This window comes from Podarcis gaigeae (assembly GCF_964106915.1).
Source record: "Podarcis gaigeae genome assembly, chromosome: 10".
NCBI lineage: Eukaryota > Metazoa > Chordata > Lepidosauria > Squamata > Lacertidae > Podarcis > Podarcis gaigeae.
In genome coordinates this window covers 40,719,810-40,736,593 of record NC_139686.1, presented here as the reverse complement: position 1 = coordinate 40,736,593, position 16,784 = coordinate 40,719,810, and the positions used below count along the sequence as shown (strand labels likewise).

At 39.4% G+C, this 16,784-nt stretch overlaps 1 protein-coding gene across 7 annotated transcripts in view; it reads right to left on the bottom strand.

Moving 5' to 3' along the window:
• PPP1R12A (protein phosphatase 1 regulatory subunit 12A) overlaps positions 1 to 16,784 on the bottom strand; it is a 91,525-nt gene that overhangs the window by 65,167 nt on the left and 9,574 nt on the right. The window lies entirely within an intron of this gene.

Genomic DNA, 16,784 nt, shown 5'->3' with positions numbered 1-16,784 from the left:
GGCTTTTTGTGCCATCCAAATCCCCCCGGGGGGGGGGGAGGAGTATGTTCTCAGACAAACCACAAGCAATAAACCAGAAGTAAACCAAGAACAAACCTTGGCTTATTTATGGTTTACCACTCAGCCACAAACTGGATTCAGAAAACATGGGAAACCATACTATGGCATGTTTGAGCCATGTGGGTGCCATGTGCAAGGGGGAAAGCCACACAGGGACCTCCAACAGTAACACGGAGCTATACAACATTAAATGATCAAAATCCAATGCCTTCACTCAAGGCACGTAATCCAAACACTACAATGCCGCATGATTTTGTCCTTTTGGGTCTGAAGGTTTGCTTTTGTAGAAAGCAAAAACTATGTCCAACCATTCTATGTCAGAACTGTTACTCTCTAATCCTAAACATCTTCAGGACTCCAATGAAACCCCTGAGCAAAAGGCCATGACCCTCATCAAAACACAACCTACAGCCTGCAAATTACAAGGTTAACAGAAACAAGTGGCCAACATCACATGCCTTTTCTTTCTCCATTGGACTAGCTACTCATTTACAGCATGGCTCGCTCAGCGCAAGCATTTCAGACTGAGAATTATAAAACATATAGAAAGGTAAAGGTAATCTCATGGCCACCATCAACACATGTACACATGAAAGCACTCAAAAACTCACTGTCTTAAAACACACTCAGTGTAACCCTACACATTTCTACCCAAAAGCGAGCCCTCGAGAATTTACGCAGCAACAGAGACCTGTACTGCTTGGTGTTTACGGTCATTTTTCATTCATGTGCACTTCAATGACAATTTCAACACGGTTCAAACTAGCCAGCCCAACATTACTGCAATTTTGCTCAAAGGCTCATAGAAACTGAAACCATGGGGCACTATTTCACAAAAAATGAGACTATAATCAATATTCTTTATGAACGGGCCATCATCTGCATCCATATAGAGTGCTTGGGTGAAAACCATTGCATTGTGACTACAGACTAAAACTGGACTGGTATATGCACTGAACATGTGGTTCTGAAGGGAAAGAGAAATAATAACTACCAGCTACCAGGAAAATCAGTTATGCTATGGGCATGGGTAAAAGTGTAACTAACCCATTAACCAGAAGCCTTGCAAAGTGCAACATGTGGTGATACAGGGTGAGATGGTCCTGACCCACCAACCAGAGGCCTTGGAAAAAGTGAAATTATGGTGCAACCTCATGTTTTGGACACTAGGGACAGGGGGGCTGCTATGGGTGGGTTGGTGGTTTCTTGTTATATGGCAGGTTAATAACTGGGTATAGAAAGCAAATCCATGGTTTCAAGAAATATATCAGTTAATGTCTGAATGTAAGATTATGGAGAGGAGTGTTGACTGGATAATCTCGTATATTAACAATAATGCACTATATAGCTGCTCCTACTCCAATATTGTTAATCCCAAGTGAAAAAAATTGCATTGAGTTATCCCATTATATTTTCTCCTGCAGCCTCCTCTCAAGCTCCAAAAGTGAGCTGACAAGGCTAGAATTCCCAGTGTCTGGAATATAGGCCATTTTTTACAGAGATCATGGGAGGTAGTGGTGAAACAGTGAGTTAATGCTTATTGGGCATGATGGTGGCAGCTATCTTATTGTAAAAGAAGCTGATGCAAGTGTGACTTCCTGTGGAAACAAGGAAGAAACAGCAAGTTAAAGAAAAGAAGATGCTGCATTTCAGAAAAGACACAGAGGGATATACTGCTGTCTTAGTTACTAATGGGCAAGAGGTGCCCTTGCTTGTGCATCCCTGGGCAGAGATAGTGAGGGTAAGGTAACAGCAGCAGGAGGCAACTGATTGTTACCAAAATAGCTTGCCTCCATGTTTCTTGCCATTGGGAGCAAGTCACACAGCAAGCTCAGGTACCTTCTAGGAATTGTAGTAGTGTAGATGAATGACCAGTAGCAACAGCAAAGGTACTGCAACTCTTCAGAAAATTTTGCCTGTATTGGTGAGACACTGGTGACTACAAAGTGAAGACAAAATAAAAGTGCAGAGAACAAAAATGGTAGTTTTGTCTGCATTGTTTCTCAAATGGCTCCACCAAGGAAGGCACAATCTACCGGACGTGATGATGTCATCACACTATATAGTCTAATTTGGCTATTTGCTGGTGTCATTAAAGGTAAATAAAAGTCAGGGTAATCCTACCTATACTAAACATATAGGTGTCACAATCACAAACTGCCAGCTATTATGAAGTCCGTATTTTGCAGTCCTTTTGCTACAATACAGCCAATTCTGATGAAGTTTTGCACAAAACATTTTTTTCTAATCCGTCCTATTTAAGGTTTTTTGTTCATATTTTCCCTAAAACAATCAAGACAATTATAAAAGAAAATTTGATCTTTCTTCCCCCCCCCCTTTTTTTCTATGCTACCAACCACCACCAAACAACTGTCACCCTAAAGTATTAAGCAATCTATGAGGTGATATAGAATTATGGGGTCCTCATGGTCATAAAACAATTGCAAGAAAAACACCCTCTTTCTCAGTTCAAATTCTGGAAAGTTGTTCTGTACTTAGTGAAACAAACTAATGCCCTGAAATTTCACTACTAATTCTATGATGATCCATATAATTCTATTGGACTATAATTCCCATAATCCCTGACCACTGGTCCTGTTAGCTAGGGATGAGAGCTGTAGTCCAAAAACAGCTGGGGATCCAAGTTTGGGAAGATTAAATTTTAAAGTCAGTAACTTTTCTGTCTCCAAAACAGTACATTCCCACCCTCCATGATTCAATATGACACACCTCTTTCAGGATATGTCATTCAGCTACAAGAAACAGGACCATTCAATCACACCTCAAGTAAGAACATGGTCAATTACCAACCACAGCAAAGGCTGAATAGAAGCAAGCAAAGCTAAAGCAGAATCAAGCACGATTACTAGCAACTTATTTTGTGGGTGGGTACTTCAGATTCACATAAAACATTTGACTAATGGGCTTATCATTCACCAATTTAGACTAGTAGTTGTGTGTCCCAGCACACAGCTGAAAATTACTGGCAAATGAACAAAGCTTCCATATCACTAGTACCTCCTTGGGTTCGAGGATAGGCTGTTCTGAATGCAGGCAACTCCACTAAGAAATCAGAGGGCTTCCCTGTGTGGGTATGTTTCGTTACTTGTCTTTAAATATCAACAACAACAACAAAGAAATCAGGCTTTAGGAAGGCTGCAGAAGGCAACCAAAGGTGAACCATGGTCAAAAGCTCATCAAAGTCTCCAGGTTGACTCCTCAATACATTACATAACACATATGTATTTGCACACCAAGTTGTAGGTTGTATTTTTATTCTGGTACTTTAACACAAAGTGGGGACCTGAATCCTTTGCCCCTAAGAGGATTGTTCCTGTTCAAGGCTCCTGCTAGCCTGAAAAAAGAGCCTTGCAATGCTATTCAGGGCCTACAGGGTGGGGAGGTTTCAAGACAGGGAAAAAGAAAAAAGACAACTTTTATGGAGGTCTTAGGGTGGGAAAAAATAATCAATTTTCTCTTTCCATCTCTCTTAAAACCTTTCCCCAACTGACTGGTTTAAAGAGCACTTTTTTCTATAAGGCAGTTGAAGGAACAAATTTGTGCAGAATGAGAAACAAAAGTGAGGCACATCCGTTGCTCCCTCCTGAAACCTCCCCTAATAGCTCAGAGAGGGTACTTAACCTTCTGGCATGTATTCCTTCTGACCTTTCCCCCACTCCCAAAACTGTAACCTGTTAGCAGCTCAAGCAAGCCAATTCCCTTTCTTCCCCTTTTTCTTTAACTGACACCCCCCTGGAGGCCACTGTGGTGCTCAGTCTGTGTTGAGCTGTTTGATTTCAAAGAATCATAGAATTGTAGAGTTGGAAGGGACCGCAAGGATCATCAAGTCCAACACCCTGCAATGCCGGAATCTTTTGCCCCATGTGGGGCTCAAAACCACAACCCTGAGATTGAGAGTCTCATGCTGTACTGTCTGACTTTGATTTCTTTATGCCTAAAAAGTCCCCCCCCCCCCAATCACTACCTGCTCTGTCAGTTGCCACTTCTTATGCAGACAGGCACAGAACCACCAAGATCAGTATTATAAATAATTAGAAGTCCTCACACAAAGTGACGCTACTTTTCAGATCTCTACACTAAGCAGCTATAGACCTTGTTATGAACCTTTACTAAAGTAATATTTCTGCTCTCTGAATATATCCAGCTATCAAATACTACCAAAATTAATTTCCACTACCTTTGTAAAAGCCTACATTTAAATTATTAGAGTGTTAGCTACTGTACTACCGCAGGAGGCCAAGGAAAGGGTACTAGATAGTTAAAGACAATTGGAATTTTTTCCCTTTGGATGGGTGCCTTCAGTTCACTGCAGAACAAAGTTAGCTGACCATATAAGGCTCTGGGATTCCCATGCAAAAGGCTCAAATATATTAACTATATGTATGCTAAAATCAAACAAGCTTCTAAAATGAGCCTGAAGTGCCTATGTATTAGCAGATCAGGAATATGGCTCTTTCAAAGATAGTAACAGCAAATGTGTCCACTTTAAATAGTACTTGTGGTGGAAAATTTTAGAGTCTTCAGTTAGGGAACAGTAGATAACTTGTGTCCAAAACAACAGGAGAGGTCTGCTTCCAATGATAGCTGTAAAGCTCTATCATGTCTCCTACTTCACTTTTACTAGATACTCTAGTTTGATTAGATGAAAATCTCTCTCTCTCCCCCTCTCTCTCTCTCTCTCTCTCTCTCTCTCTCTGTGTGTGTGTTGACATCAGTGCAACAGCACTCTCCCACTTGTGCTCCCCAGCAAGGCATAACACCTTCAGTACAGGAGCTTGTACACAGTCATGGTTAGTAGCCATTGAAAACCTTAACCTCTGTTATGTTGGTCTAACCCAGGGGTTGGCAACCTAAGGCCCATGGGCCACAAGTGGCCCACGGGGGTCATTTAACCAGTCCACAAGCTGCCTGCTCGGTGAGTCCCCGCATGCTGCACTAAACCGGTGCAGCGCAGCACGGGGACTCATTTCCGCGGCACCAGAAATCATTTCTTCTGCAGATGCCGGAAATTGAGGGCGTGATCTGGCCCACGGAGGGATCTCCACTGGAGTGAACCAGCCTGGGCGAGGTAAACCTTGCCGACCCCTGGTCTAACCCCCTTTTAAAGCTAACCAAATTGGTGGCCATTTTGTGGGAGTGCATTCCATAAATTAACTATGTACTGTGGACTTCCTTTTATCGGTCTGGAATCATCCAAAAGACTGCTTCATTGGATAGTCTCCAGTTCTATGAGAATGAGAACCCACTCCATCTCCACACCATGCATAATTTTATGCACCTACTATATACCTTACTTGTCTTTCCTCTATACTTAAAAGTTCACAAATTGGCAATTTTTTCTCATAGGAGTGTTGTTCAAGCTCCATGAGCACTTGGGTTGCCTTTTTTCTGAACCTTTTGTGGCTCTACACTAACCCTTTTTTGAGGTGTGATGACTGGAACTGTACACAGTATTCCATGTGTTGCCACACCACAGATTTGCGTATCATTATATTGACAGTTGTGCTTTCAACACCTTTCCTATTGAACCCTAACACATAATTTGTCTTCATCAAAGCTGCTGCACACTGGGGCAAGATATCTTCATCAAACCATATACCCCATATACCTGGTATATGAGGCTGAGTGAGGCAGCTGCCTCAGGCAGCAAATCCTGAGGGGCAGAAAAGGGCTAGAAAGGCATGACTTGTGGTTTGCCCTGAAACCTTGAAGCTAGCTTGCTGCCCTATGAAGCTGCATGAGGCAACCTACCTCGGGTGGCATGCTTCACAGGGGGTGGGAGATCCAGACTGGGATTTGAGGGAGCCAGCGACGCAGCTGAAAGCCAAAGATGGGGAGAGCAGCAACACCACCTTGCAGAATGCCCTTTTTTCACCAAGACGCTCAGTGAAAAGGGGATGGTCCTACAGATTGACTGTGTTGCCCCTCCCCCCACAGGGAGCGGGCCTAGATCAGGGGGGACATCTTGCCTCAGGCACCAAAGGGTGTTGGGCCAGTCCTGCTATATACCATGAACCAAAGTTCATTTTTCCAGACAACCACTGCTGGTTCAAACCATGCCAATCCATACATGAAGCTATAATTTTTATCCCCAATATACATCATTTTGGTTTTCCCCCCTGAAGAAATACTTAACCGCAATACAAACAGGTACTTCAAATTTCTTGAAACACAGTTTCAAGCAGATGGATGGATATAGATTGATAGATATGTACCACTGATCTGCTTATTGTATGATGATGCATTAAACCATGGTAAACCCTAACTCATATTGGATAATAAGCCATATATCCTACAATCAATGTAATTCTGCTATATTACCAGAAACTTGTCTTGTCTTCACAATATCTTAAAGAAATTGTCAACTTAGTCATAACTACAAACTCCTATATCCTTCCACTATTTGATTTTGGGTGTTAATGGTGAATTTCAGAATTTCACACATAGAATTCTAGCTACCACAAGCATGTAAAAGTTCATTATGTTATTGCCTAACCAATTGTTCCACATAATGCAATGGAAAGAATACTGGATGAAATTTGCAACACAATTTTTTTTAAAATCACTTAATTCCATTTGCCATTGTGCTAGTATGGAGACATACTTCTGAAGCTCCTTAGAATCCCATCTTGTTTTATTATTATTAATTCAATTTCTTATTCGCCCTTCACCACAATGCCCCAGGGTGGATTATGGCAATTTAAAATGCATTATTAAAATCAGCAGCACATTTCTCCAATACACAGAACAGCTTTTGACTATATAGCACACAGTGACACACAGTAGATGTAGATGTGTCCATTATACCATGAAATAGAAGTATTTCTGTTAAGTACAATGGGTTTGATCCTACATTGACACTCGGTTTACAGAAGGACCCTTTTATCAGCACAATTCTCCTTCCACAACAAAGCAATAATACTGGGCTCAACTCATTTTAAAGTGCCTATGTGAACAGATAGACTTTGAATGGAACAACAATTTGCTTATTCTCATTCCACACAGAAGTCTTTAGCAAAATACACAGACCCAAGGTAACTGTGCCTACCATCCCCACTAACAAGAAAACAAAAAAGTATAGAAAATCTAGTTGTTGGGAACAATTTGACTGTGGACTAATAAAAAAAAACACACCTGGGGGTGTAATCTCTAAAATAAGCTTTGGGCTTCCACGGTGATATAGCAACACCTCCATAAGATGGTCTTCTACAAAATGGCATTGTATATCATCAAGTGTTGTACCCCTATACCAATAGCCAACATATGTAGAAATGAATAAGGAAATGGGATATGTGCACCTCAAATTAAGATTTGGGCAAATCATACACCCACACACCCATTTAGAACTTAGAGGAGACCCCCCCTTTTCCGCTTCTGCTCCCAACAGATCCTCTTAGTTCTGGGGTCATCATGCATTATTACACAAATGACTAAAAAATCCCAGTATAAATATTATCATGTTTTTGAGGTTCAAGAACTTACAAGCTTTCTAAAGGAACTTAATTATATGGTAGGCAATAATCAGTAACGCCAAAACAGTGCATAAACATGTGGGGAATTAAGAGTCTCGAAAAGCAGGACATAACAACTGGTTCCAAAGATTTGTAGAACCCCTATCATAAGAGTTACTTCTGAGAACCAATGCTGCTGTGGTTAAAGCAATGATGAGGAAGCTAAGGCCCCCAAGCCTTTTATGCAGTCCTTCAGGTGCAGCAGTCTCACTCTTGCTCTCTTAGCCATCCCTCTGGAAATTGATTCTTTTTGAAACAAAGGAGGAGGGGGGGGGAGGTGTGGCTGTTAGATAAGCCCAAGGCCAAAAAGAGCCTTGCAATGACCAACAGAGTAGGAGAAACTAGGAAAGGAAAGGAGAGTAGACAGAAATACAAAAGTAAAGTGTACTGAAAAGGAGAAGCATTTGACAAATGATCCATTTCCCATCTGCATTAATATGGAAGGGGGAATGGAGAAAGGCCCAAAACAAAGAGATGGAGATGGGGTAACAGAAAGATAAGATGACATGGAGGGGAGAGTGGGCACTGTGGAGTCCAGCAGAGAAAGGAAAAGAGAGAAAACTCAGTCACCACCAGTTTGTGCCCTAGCCACTGCTAGCCTGGAACCCCCAAAAGACGCTCCTCAAGGGAATGTAATCCTCAACTGGAAAAAGGCTCACAAAGCCCTAGGCTAAAGCGTCTTTTGATCTAGAAACTTAGTTCAAATTCTCAGTCAGCATGAAGGTCCCCTGTCACATACTACCAGCAATCAGAAAAACTCATCATTACACTAAAATGTCACTGAGAAGACGACTGGAATGAATACAAAAATATAATGAAGAAAATTATGTGCTCATAGTATCAAATTGAACACTTTTAGTTTCATGTGTCAAGTTTAGAATTGTTTCTACCTTTCAGATGCCTTTTTACTGTATGACCACCTGCTATTGAACATTCTCTGTCTGCAGCAATAACTTAAGAGCTCTTTTCAAATGGATCTATTTCCATTATTAGTTTGTCAGAAACAGGAAACAATTTGAAACTACTCTTCATAATTATAAAAAAGTACATAAAGCTGGGTAGTTTGGAAGCCCATCTATTTCCAAGCTACGAGTTGCTGTTCTGGTTTAGCATAAAAAACAATGCTTATTTGCAACTTGGACTGAGGGTCAATTAATGCTTGTAAGCAATGAAATAGACTCCCACCCTACAATTCAATGAAGAATATGTTTACTACCAGTCTCCAAGGTTGCACTTGAAATTTATGGTACAGGAGAGTGATGCCTTAACATCCAAAGATATTTTGAACTGAGGGGAATGACAAGTGATAAATACACAATCTCTCAAGCAGAAACAGCCTATGTGGTTGATAGTATTGTAAGAAAACGGATTTACTCTAACCAAAACAAACATTTTTGGGTATTCAAGGGCAATGACCCAGCTCTGAAATAAAACTTTACTGAGGCTCTCATATTAATTCCTATGACAGAATATACAACTTTAAATTTCCCTCAACTATACCACAGCCAAATTAGTCTTTAGGACCTTAAAATAGGCATACATTGTTTACGCTGCCATTTGTGCAGAGGCTCCTGAACTTTTAAAGAGATTATTAAAACAATATATTCAGGAAAAAAGTAGAGAATATCAATTCAGACAATTTACGCTGTTTAGGTTCACAATTCTTATAGTCCAATATAGGGATTGTCAATCCAATGTCCATTCATGCAATCCAGTGCCCATTTCTTTTAAATTGCCAGGGGCATTTTTTGTTTCTTTGGGAAATGGAAGGTGCTTCCTTCATCCATGTAGGGTGTTTTCTGAATGGGGGATTAGGCAGTACAGGCATGAGAGAGACAGAGGGATACACTTGGGCAGAGAGAAGAGACATATGTGTGGCTGTATAGTGTGTGGTGTTTGTGGCCTGCATGCTTGCTGCAAGTGGTGAATGCACATGCAAGAGGAAGTGTGGACACCTTGTACATTTTACATGGTACAGGAAATGCTCCCTGTTATAAGACAGCAAATGATACATTGTGGCACAAGGGAGGAGTCCAAAGTGCTCACTGAACCATGTTATCGGAGGCACAAGTGTCTGCAGTGCCCAAAAGTCTTTTTCCAGTTTCAGCTGGTGCACCAAATAAGAGCTGCTAGACAGGGATGTCTGGGCCACAATTATCCATGTGTTGGCAACCTCAAAGCTGGACTACTGTCATGTGATCTATGTGGAGCACACTATGTTAAAGTAACTTATCCGCTGATAGAGTAGCACTAGGAATCAATTTGTTGCTGGGTCAAGTTTAAAATTCTGTTGACGAATTAAAGCCATGAACAACATGCAACCTAGTTACCCAAGGGAACACCTATGCCCATACAGACTAGCCCAGCTACTAAAATCTCAGGAGGGACCTTGTCAGATGTCCCACAACTAGAGCAGGCAGGGGCAGGGCATTTTCTGTGTTAGCACTCAGTTTATGGAACCATGTCCACTTGGAAATAAGGCTAGAGCCTACATTGTAGAGTACTGGTGCCTCCTGAAGACGCATGCATTCATCTAGCCTTAAGGAGTTACTGAGGCTTTGAGAACTGTTCTACCTACTGAACGTATGGTTGTATTTTAATTTGTATTTACTGTAATGTGTATTTACTGGCTTTAAATTTTGTTTATTAGATTGCCTTTTAAGGTTGTAAACAGTCTTTATGGAAGGCAGCCTACAGATGTTTTTAAAATATCCAGTACAATTAAATATCTCAACAAAAAATGGCAAATTGCATTTAATATTCAAAATTAAGAGCATGCTACTTATATGAGAACAATGGTTACTCTATAAAGACAGAAAGTCTTAATTTTGTGTTCAAAAATTAGAAAAATCACATGGCTAAAACATATCAAGATAGCAAGCCAATCATTAGCAACTACTCCATTTGTACTTCAGAAGACGGGAAAGTTCTCTCATTCAGAACTCATTATTGTTTTGCTTCCTTTTTAAGGAATGTAAAAAATGTTAACATGCTTTTTATTTGGATTTGCTTTTTATGGCCAAAATGAAGCCAAGTTAAAGGGATAAAGTTTGATCAGATCTGATTTTGAGTTAACAATCCCAAGCTTACTTATGGAAGATATATGAAGTACTTATACATATGGTGGTATTCTTTTTAACAAGTGAAAATAAACAACCTACAGTGCAAATGCTCTGTCATACTGCTTTCCAAATTCAAACACAAGTAGATCCAGTCTTAAGCATTTAATATACAATAAATGGCAGGGATTCAATGTTCCATTTGTATGACAAAACCATTTCTACAAAAACGCTACAGCATTACTAATTTTCACATAATACAGAAACTCAACTTGTATAAGATTTTGAAGACAAGGAGCTATGGTATAACAATCTCTTTCCCACATTAGGTCCTTAACCCCCCAACTGAACCCTAAAGAGCAATTTAAAAACCCCACACGTTTGGATCCCACACAATACTTGCAAACTTAACTCCATGGGTTTTGCTTGTTTCAAATAGATAACATTATTTGATTCTGCTCTATGTGGTTGCAAATGACATTATTAACCAACAGTATTTCATAAATTCTAAACAAGGCTTCTGTAATTCTGGTCGTTAGTGACAGAAGAGGCAACTTAGTTCTGATCTATTTAGGGACATTCGTACACTTAAGAAAAAGGAGAACAGGAACAGAGGTTGATATCATACACCACAAAAATTAGGCAATTATTTCCGGTTACATTTTAACTGCTAACTGATTCACTGTACTGGTTAGTCAACTATCTGCAAAGAACAAAACAAAAACAAAAATGGAGCAACCTTTTTGGGGAGGCAGCACCAATAGTTCAAATGTTAAGGATTAGCATTTATAGATATACTAGATGCAGCTGAAAAGTAAACAGCCAAGCAGACAAAAGTCGTCTAGTACATTGAGAATATTATTTCTTAAAAATGCAAATACCCATTTCAAAATGTATCAAGACAATATTGCATGAAATCCTATTTTCCCTCAAACCTTAAATAGTCCAACTCCAAGCTTCTGGCTAGACAATCTAAAAGGGGAACTACATACAAGTGTGCTGATGGAAGCGTCTTTTACTCAAGAAAATATAAACTCTTAACATCTTACCATTTCACATGATTTGAACTCAGACAGTAAATGGACCTCTTGAAGCAGTTAATAATGTAATCTTCATTCAAACATAGTTCAGAGTTTATAAAACGTAAGATAAAAGATATAAATAAAAACACTTTTCAACCCTGATTTTAATCAAAGAGGAGTATGCACACTTCCTTAAAAAAATGACCAGAGCAATTCTGTGTGCATCAACTCAAATAAGCCTCATTGAATTTAGTGGAACTTATTCACAGGTTAAGTGTGTTTAAACTTGCAGCCTTAGTACTATCAGCTGGTCATGAAAAATACACAAGTAAATACTGGGAACAAAGAAGGAGAAAATTGGATTTCCATGATGGAGGCCAGTAGCCCCAATTGGTATTTTCAATTAAAGGGGGCAGTTAATGTGACCTAAATCTATATATATTATATTCAAAGGAGAGGTTATTTGTTGTAACTTGCATGCTAAGATCACAGTGTTCTGTTGTAAAATGAAAGATTCTAAGAGTTTGTCTCAACTGTTTGATTTATATTTTCAGATGAATCTGGGCAGTCACAGAATTCTGAAAATATTAAACAATTATAATTATTTATTATCTAGTCTAAATAGCAATATGAACATGTGTGTTCACTAGCAATTCCCACTGCAACACACCAGATGAATTTCCAGATAGGATGTACCTGTACTAGACACAACAATAATTGCCAAAAAAAAAGGCACCAATTCCTTCGAGGAGTAATGTTATTTCAAAATTGTGTTTAAAGTTGTCAGTTGATCAGGTGTGAAGAACCTTTAGCCCTCTACTTGTTGGCCAACGATTATGAGAGTTGTAGTTCAGCAACATCTAGCACCTAAAGTTCTCCACAGCTGGTGTAAATCTACTGATAGCGGTGTTACAGCCAGCAGCAGTAGTAGTCAAAACCGGGTGCTCAATGGGAGTTATGTGGGCAGCTTTCAATCCACTGGAATTAAGCCCCCTCATTCCTCCAATATATCCACGAATCAGTCTCAAACCAGTTTGAAGCTGGGACATGTTTTCCCCTCCACTGACTAAAACCAATGGGTCAGTGGTTAGGGCATTTTTTTCAATCTCTAAATATAAAATTTATCCATTAAACAATCCCTATACCAGAGTGGTGTAGCATTCAACAAACATACAGAATACAAGATTTTGTTTCCTCCAGTTTGAGAGATCTGGGGTTCAATTCATGGAGAAACACTAGTTCCTTTTTTGAAAGTCTCACCTCCGTGCCTAGACACTAATTCCTTCCACTATCATAACAAAGTGCCATTCAATATATGTGTCATCTAGTCATCCTGAGACACTAACTCCCTGATCTGTTCCATTCCCCCAGCCCAAGGAACAAACTCTTCAAAACCACTAACAAACAAAACATCAAGAACTCCTCCCTTCCATACCAGGAAAGGTCTCAGGTCAGGAAATCCATGCGAATGGACAAAGGTACTTTTGCTGTGGCAAACTGTAAAAGGCAGTAATACCTCATTACTACTCCCCACACCCAGCAAGCAGAAGGGTTTGTTAACTGACCTTGTGACCCACTTATTTATGTTAAAATATCTGTCTTACTTATCTTAACTGAAAATGGCATAAAATCACTGTGCTAATTATTCTTTCTGAGCACCAGAATTTGTGTTCTCAGCATCTTGGTGTGGCCTCATAACTTCTTTTGCTATCCTTAGACTGAACTTTCCTGCACCTGACTTTGCTCCTTGCATACTGGGTCTTTGAGGAAACAGAACTTTTTAGCCTAGAAGTCTGTGAGTCAGTGATCTAGGTTCTCTTCTTCCCCACCGTCATCTTCATCCACCCATCCAACCCACCTGGGTTTGAGATGAGCAACAGTACTTATTCTTCATTCACCCTTCTTATGGGTCATTATGGTATATGGAGTGGGACGTTCTGGTATACAGAATGCTATCATAAATGATGAGCTTGAATGGATAATCTCATGATTCCTACCTTTCTGAGTTACTTTGCATACTATGTGAAGTGTCTTCATTGCTGGAGCATGTCACTGCTTGAATCATGGTACACACACACACACACAAATTGCCTGCAACTTTACATCATCTACTGTTCTCACCTTTTGAAGTATGTCTGCTTTGAGGAAGTAGCAAGCAAATTGAGCAATTACATTCCAAATCCTCTCCCTTGGCACCAGCTTCAGCTACAGTCTTCTCTACATCTTGGGTAGTTAAATTTAAGTTGGAGTTCAAAAAAGGTATGGCGTTTAGTCTGAATTTTCTAATGAATCTTGGACCCCATCATATGAATACCTTGGCAGAAGCAATCTTTCAGCCAGATTCAGAAGTTATATTGCAACTGCAAAAAGGGTATTAATGGCCACCTTGTGTTTAGGCCCAGATTCATTGGCTGTGGTTGTAAATGTTAGCAAGCATACATTCCTTCTATGTGACATTTTGGGACTGTGGACCACCCCACAGCAGATTTTTGTAAAATTGGAAAAGGATCCTGGTCATTATTTCTAACTCTTCCTTAATGAGATCATGCTTTAGAACCCATTGTAGGCCTACTTTTTTCTGTCCAAGTCCTAGGCCCAGCATGCCATGTGGACTTTGAAACATATTTTCAAGTCTCTTTTTGTACTCTGGGACACCTGACTCAAGCTCAGTGGGGTGCTCCATTTGAGGAAGGTTTTCATTTGCATGGATACAAATTTTCTGGTGCTTTATGAAGAGTTTTAGGCAGTGTTAGAAACAGAGATATGAAAGCTAGGAGCTAAGTGGCACTTTAATCCAAGGTTATGGACACAACAACATAATATCTAGACATTCTTTTTATAACAAGAATACAAAGCTGAAAATGAATGAACTGCAGTTAAAATATTATGTTAATTTTTCACATGGTCTAGTCCTTTCCCTGCTTACCCCCCTAATATTCTTAAGTGGGTCTTTTCTCCAGTATTCAGACAGTAGCTGGAAGTGGTAAGGCAGAAAAAAGTCCACCTTTCCTTCCACTCTGTAGTTATAATCTGAAATCTTAGGCACAGTGCTGCGCCCAGAGCTCAGAAACTGCTCATGCTAATGAACTTCTCTGTCGCAAAATGCGCCTAGAACAATAGGAGTTTTGAACACTGGTTTTCGGTTAGCTCAGTCATGTCCAGATGATGTCACCAGCTCCTCAGGATGTATGGCTTACTCCACCTCAGACTGAAGGAGAGGGAGACACACACACACACTAAACAAATTTAGGATTGTTCTGTTAGTATTTCAAATCGTTGTTACAGGAGATAAGTCATTACAGCAACAGAATTAGTCACATAACATGTTATAATTTTTATCTAAGTAAATTGCAAACAGTGCACAGTTCTAAGATATATAGACAGTAATAATTACAGAAAAGAAACCAGTGTTAGTGAACTTACACTGTATTGAAGGTTTTATAATGAAAAAGTATAAGCTGGCTCATGCCTTGCTACTCTTCTCTTTCATGTTCTTGTATAGGCTGATGTTGCAAGCTATTTGAAACCTGCTATCTGCTATTTGTTTGGAACATACTAAAATGCCTTTTTCTACCGATCAAGATGTAGCAATCAGTTTTCCATTTGACAGTTACAGAACCTTTTGAAAACCCAATTCAAGTTTATTCTATTAAAATAAGTCTCACAGAAGTACAACACTACCAGCATTTTCACCAATGCATACCTAATCTATGTATCACAAGGCAGTGAATCTGGCAAACTACTTAACCAGAAGCAATATTATATGCCCTGGCCCCCAGGTGAGCAACTCTAACTGCAAGGGTGTAATTAGAATAACCTACAAGCATTAATACAGCCAACAACTGCTTGGGTAAGCATATACAGTACAGGAAAACAAAACCTTATCTTATTTTGCTCGCTACTCTTAAGTTTCTTTGTACTTATAAATGTATTTAGGTGTAATCCCACAATAATTTTCTGGGAAACTATGTCCCATTGAACTTACTAGGGCTTACTTATGAGTAAACATGTATAAGACTGCAGAGTCAGATCTCTGTATACTCGTGCTGCACTGCAAATGCTTACTCTGTGGGACAGAGTACTACATTATAGACTTACACATCACACTAGTGGCAAAATAAACCAGCAGCAATGAACCTCTATCAGTGAATTTTGTTCTACTGAAGCTTATCTAGTCTATGCCTTATCTTCCTTCTTTTATACAGGGTGACATTGAACTTTTTGGCATATACAATACTTCCTAGATGAATTCTCAGACTTTAAGAAACTATATTTGCTAGCAATGCTCAGAATAACTATATTTATATAATCAAGTTATTGTGAAATAAGCACATTCTTGATATTCATGGATAACATTTTGTTATAAATATGAACCAGTCATATTGCTTTATTGTTCTAACAATACACTAACAGACTATAAGAAGGTGACAGCTGAGGAAAGCCTCCATTCTATGCCACATTTTCCACTGACTGTCATTTCAGGAATGTATCCGGCAATACATGAGAATCTGGAATGTCTCCGCCCACCAGATAGCATCAGACCTTGCACTGCTTACTAGGAGCCCTACTGTTTTGCAGCTCTACTAGAGTTTGCCTTTTTATAGTTAAGAAAAATAAAAAAAACAGATAAACAGAGTTATGCTAATAAGGATTTCATGCATTTGCATGGAATGATGTGGCAGTTTATGTACACAATGCAAATGAAGTTGTGACCCTTTAAGTTAGTGCTATCTGCCTGTAACTCTACATTTCCTAATATCCTTCCACAGTTTCGTATGTTGAACTATGTACTCAATAGATAAACGAACTCAAACAGGAAAACTAAATTGTCTCTAAACAATAATAAAGCAGGAATGAGTCCACAACACTTAACAGTCTACCTTCAATGAAAAATAGTCATTTTCATTCAAAAGATGCTAATAACTTCTTGATTCTCTCTCTCATGTGTACTTTTGTCTTATTACTATAGTGAATTCTGAATAACAAATTTTGTATAGATTTAGTCCGCAATACTAAACAAAAGTGATGAAAACTTTGCCTATAAACTATCCCTAACCAAAGGACAGAGGTAAAGTGATTTATTTTTTTGTAAACCACATCTGAAACAATTT